Source organism: Gavialis gangeticus, unplaced genomic scaffold, assembly GCF_001723915.1.
Source record: "Gavialis gangeticus isolate Ggan-Ray unplaced genomic scaffold, GavGan_comp1, whole genome shotgun sequence".
Classification (NCBI taxonomy): Eukaryota; Metazoa; Chordata; order Crocodylia; family Gavialidae; genus Gavialis; species Gavialis gangeticus.
In genome coordinates this window covers 26,302,373-26,308,044 of record NW_017729026.1, presented here as the reverse complement: position 1 = coordinate 26,308,044, position 5,672 = coordinate 26,302,373, and positions in this window count along the sequence as shown.

Sequence of the window (5,672 nt, the reverse complement as noted above, 5' to 3'; positions counted from 1 at the left end):
TGGGGGGGGGGGGGGGGGGAATTAGTGAAAACTGCATGCTGTCCCTCTACCTACTGAATACTATTCAAACTGAAGTAGTAAGAGTTGACCCTATCAAGACACGGTGTCAAAATTAATAGGGATTTAATGGTCTCTGAAGATAAAGAAAAATAATTTTAAGATACACCACTCCCATCCAACACTTCTTAAAAAAAAAAGAGGCAAATACTACTTATTTTGTTGAAGCATTTACATATGAAATCATAACATATAATTCTGGTTGCCCAAGAGCCATAAGGTAAAAATGGTTCACCAAATTTTGGAAAATTTGCCATGGGTATTACACTGAACACTGAAGAAGACCCCACCCCTTTTTATAAACAATTTACTTTTTCTTTAAAGTCAGTAAGAAAGGAATGAAAAGTCAACACAGTCAGCCATAAACAGAGAAGTACAGTAAAAGTTGAAGCTGATATAATAAAGAAATACAAATTGAAGGGAACTTCCACTTCTAAAGATGGAAAAAGAGAAATGAGAACTGATCTTTTCTGACTACTGAAATGCCTATGCACATACCACCTGCCAGTTATATGGTTCAGACAACTCTGGAATGTAAGCTGTGCTATTTGAAGAAGTGCCAGAACTACAAAATATACAGAATAGAGATTATATAATGATACTTTTGGAAAAATGCTTTTCCATAATCTAAATATTTTCAGAAGAATCCAGTTTCTCAGAAAAGTATTTGCCTTTGAGCTAAGATGAAGAGCTGGTCTTCCAACAGATAATGAGACTGTGTCCTGCTATAGTATAAATAAAATATAATGAGGAACAGAATGTTTTTCATCCTCTAATCCTTAATTTAGGAACCAAATATATGATAGCTCTCACTAAATCTATGTTTTCATGTACACATTCCTGGAACAATGTGACTGCATATTTTCTACCAGTACTGTCTCACATGAATCTTGAAATATTCATTCCACATATGTTTATATCTTCCTTTTAGAAAATACAACCAAAACCTTAAATTCATGAAGAGTATTTTAGAATTGGGGGGGGGGGGGGGGGGGGGCATTTATTTTTTCTAGCATGCCTTCTTGATATGATTTCTATCCTGAAATAGGGTGATCTAATTATGATGAGCAAAACAAAGCCATAGGGAAAGAATATACCACAAATCTATTGCTCTATGTACACAAGCAATTAGTCCTATTATGTTTAAACCTTCCCTAGAATTGTTGTTTTAAATTGCTGGTTTATGTTGTTTTTCCCAGGACATTCATAAAACACCAGGAAAAATGCAAATGAGAAAGTCTCAAATTTTAAAGACAGACTGAAAAATAATACAGAAATTGCCATGACTGTTACTGGAGGATCATAAAAATCTAGACACTGACAAGGACCTTGCTTCCTTTAACAATTGTAAGATAAACTACACATTACAAAGTAGAAAACACAGTCTAATTTGTATCGTCTCATTTTTTTTTGTAGCACTACTCAACAACCCACTGGAGTAAGAGAAAGCTTCAAAGCCTGCAAGTAAAAAACACAAGACTGCCTCTTCCATTGCAAGCAAAGCAAAGACTCCGTTACAACCCAGTCAAATAAAAAATGTTCATGTTAAAGAGAATAAATATTACAGTTATACAGAAAATAGAATTTTCATCCATAAAAAAACCTGATTTTGATAACTGATTTTTAAAAATAATGTAAATATCTATTAGTATTGCTTTGAGCCTGTATTGTTAAGTTGAGGTATAACTTGAGTATTGGCCTTAAACTGATTCACATTCATACACAAACATTTCTGGCTTAAGTGGTGCTTTAAACTTGAGTGAACAGGCTAGAAAGGGGAGGAAGGAGAGTGAGCAGAGGGAAGGGTGTTCTGTTCATATACCTTAATACTGCTCACACTTTGAGACAGTAATGCAACAACAGTTACTGTCTACGTAAGTCTGTGCAACTGATCCAGTTACTCTTTGCAGTTCATGAGTTGTACTGCAGTGGGACTACCTTCACTGGAACTAAATTAATCAAAACAATTAACTTGACTGTAGATAATGCACTGTAGCTGCGACAAGCCACTACTATATCCACTAGACAGGGAAAATAGTTCCAATTTTAACTGTGTGCTGCATCATTAAAGAGATGGGAATTATAGTCTGATCTTTAAATGTAATTACATTTGTGTAAATACTCATTGTCAAAAATTCAAATAGTGAAAAATTGGAAATGCTCCACAATCACCATTTCTGCCAAAAGCAAGAGAAAAAGAAAAACATCACACTAACACTAGGAGGGAGTAGGGGGAAGAGAAACTAAGAGGCATTTCCTGTCTCTAATCAACTGATAACCCAACTCAGATCACAAAATAGGCATAGAATGTTAATTAACTGCACCTGCCAGGGATTGCTGGGCTTAATTAGAGATTCCTAATTTTGGGGATCCTTTGATTCCAGATCCTTTATGGACTTTAACCTTTCAGAAACATTTTAAGATACATTGAAATATTATGGTAAATAATTGCCAAATAAAACCTTAAAAATTATAATTTGCTTGGCATCTGTTGTGACACTGTGCAAGCCACAAAGTGATAGCACTGCATCATACTGTAACTTAGGAAGCAAGCTGCGTGGACTAGATAAGTGAATGGAAGTGAATTCTTTCAAAAATCCCTTTAAAAAGTATTAATTTCTGCCTTTTGCCCTGCTTATTTTTAGAGTTTGACACTTGAGGAGTTGCTGCTGTTTACTGGCTGTTCATCATGGTTTAGAAGTGAAAATCTGAATCATGAGACTAATGCTTGCAAATCTTAAGACTGGTCTCACATGTTCAACATATTACTACAGAATCCCATCATAATCAAAGGGTCAATACACTATAAATTATTTGGAGTAATACTTTATAAATATTGTTGATTTGTATTGTTGTAGTACCAGATGACTCTATCATAAGCAAGCCCCTAAAAACACAATCTTCCTAAACAAAGCAAATTAAAATGTCATAGAAACTCTTAACTGCACACACCCGACCACATTTTAGTTCCAAACAGGCCTCTCAAAAAAGTGTGCGTCTGTGCGTGCATATGCAGGCCAGAGGAGAGAGATTGAGGTCCCCATGGTGAGGGAAGGAGTGGGGCAGGTGTTGTCCAGGCAGAGCAGTGAATGGGACCCTGGGGACAGGTGCGGGATGGAGGTGCGGGTGGGTTGTTCAGGAGATGTGGTGGGGGGGGGCAGCTCCCTGCTACTGTGCACCCCTCTGGGGGGGGTCATGTACCCCTCCCGCAGATTTGTGTGGGGTGGGGACGCAGGCTGCCCGCTGCAGGATCAGGGCCATGGGATGTGCCAGCCTGCTCCCAGTGGGGGATCTGGGCCAGGGGTGGGCTCAGCTGAGTGGGGTTGGTGAGCAGCAGTGCTGGGAGGTGTGACTATAGCCCCTCAAGCTCCCTCCAGTGCCTCCCTTGCTTGGGGCACTCTGCTCTACTGCCTTTCCCTTGGGGGCCCTGCACTGTGGGGCAGGCAGGGTCGTGCAGCCAACGCAGGGCCCCTGAAGGAAAGGCAGCAGAGCAGAGTGCCCCGACCAGAGGCAGTGCTAGGGAAGCCTGGGAGGCTACAGTCAACCCAAAATTGCCCAAACCCCCTGTAGCCACCCCTCCCAGCACCACCACCCACCCACCCCGCTCCCAGCCCAGCTCTGCCCCACAAACAAATTGAGGGGGGCACATGCCCCCCATGGCTGCCCCAGGGGTGTGCTCAGAGACAGGGAGCTGCCTCCCCTCCACACCCTTCATAGCTCTGTCCCATGCCCTGCCTTGCCCTGGGGTCCCGTTCACTGCCCTGGCTGGGCAGCGCCTGCCTCTTGCCTCAGCCTCAGCCCCTGCCCCACTCCCTCCCTCACCATGGAGGGGTGCTCTCGATCTGCCCCCCCCCATGCCCCTTCTCCCCCAGACTTAGCAGCAGGTCGCTGCTCTCCAAGTTGCCTGGCTGCATTCCTGGACACATGCATGCATGTGGTTGCGCGCATACATGCAGCATTTATCAGTTCAGACCAGCTACATCAGCCACAAAAAGCCAATAGCTGATAATGCTAATTTTCCTTTAATCAATGCAGATCCAAAACATGACCAATATATCAGTGCACCTCTAATAGAAATAAAGCTGTTTAGAGAACCAACTGCCTCTTTCACTGCCAACCACTCCAGCCGAACACGACTACAAAAACTTATTCATAAACATTAAAAAACCCACCTCCAGGTAGAGTATTATTTTATTTTTATGTAAAAGTAGATATTAAAGCATATGACAAAGACACAATCAGTGAGGAATTCAAAAATATCTCCATTTCTCCCCTCTATAAGAATGTTTTAATAGAAGCAAAAAGGAAGAACTACGATAGAATATAATGCAGAAATTTAGTGACACCCTGAAATATCTCACAATGCATCAGGTATCCATTTGAAAGGAGGAAGCAGTGGAAGAAGGCTCTGTTTTAAGGGTGAAGAAAAGAAGCCCGAAATGCATACATCTTTGTAAATTTTGTTTTATGTTTTTTCTCTCATTTCTCTTTCTGTTATTTTCTTGCTATAGGGTTTTTTTTTTCTGCCATGGAACTTAAAGACATCTTAATGAACACTTAACTAGCAGTTCTCAACCTTTTTAGATTCAGAACACCCCTTGATAGACTTGAGGCACCCCTTTAAAAAAATACCAGATCCTATTTTTCACTCACTTTCTGACTACACAAAATAGCAGCAATTCTTCTGTTGCAAAAACTCACAAAGACCACAACTTGTCAGAGTATCTTCAACACTGCAGCTTTCTATTTGAAATGTCTGGGTTTATATCTTGTGAATTGTGCTTCATGCCTAACATTGCTAACATTGTGTGAAACCCCCGAAAGGATCTCAAGCCACCCCAAGTTACCACAGAACCCTGGTTGAAAGCTCTTGGTTTAAGCCAGGGGTCGGCAAAATACAGCTTGTGGGCCGCATCCAGTCTGCCAGGCCATTCTATCCAGCCCATGGGGCACCTACAAAGTTGAGAAAAAAAATATTTATCTGCTCCAGGATCCCTGTTGAAGATGACAGGAACCAGTGCCAGCAGGATCCAAGGGAAGCCAGCAGGAGCCAGGAGAAAGGCCACTATGCCTCACCTCACCCCAGCCCCCCCCAAGCTGGAAGTGTCCGCCTGCGGCAGCTTTCCTTGCACACAGCTAATCCAGCACCACATGGCCCCCAGCTGCATTGCTGGACCACAGGAGCAGGGCCGTGCCAGCACCCCAGGGCCGTATGCGTATGTTCATAGGGTAAGTCCCATAAGCACTCCCCAGCAAACACCCATTCCCCACCTTGCACTGTCATACAAACCCTTGCACTCACACCCCCTCATGCAGCCCAGCCACCCACCCCCTAGACAGATCCACCCACAAACCCCATACCCACCCACACTCCACATTCACACACACCCATATGCTCCCTTACCCCATACCCACTCCACCACACACACTCACACCCTCCCCCCCACACCCATGGCCCCCCACAAATGTATACCCATCCCCCGTACCTTCCACACACCCAAGTGTAAGACTTCATTTTAAGCTACTGTGCAATCGCCTCTATGTACACTACACAAACACATGTAAATCAGGACAAAAATATTTTTTATCAAATTAATGAATGCTGTAGATGCTTG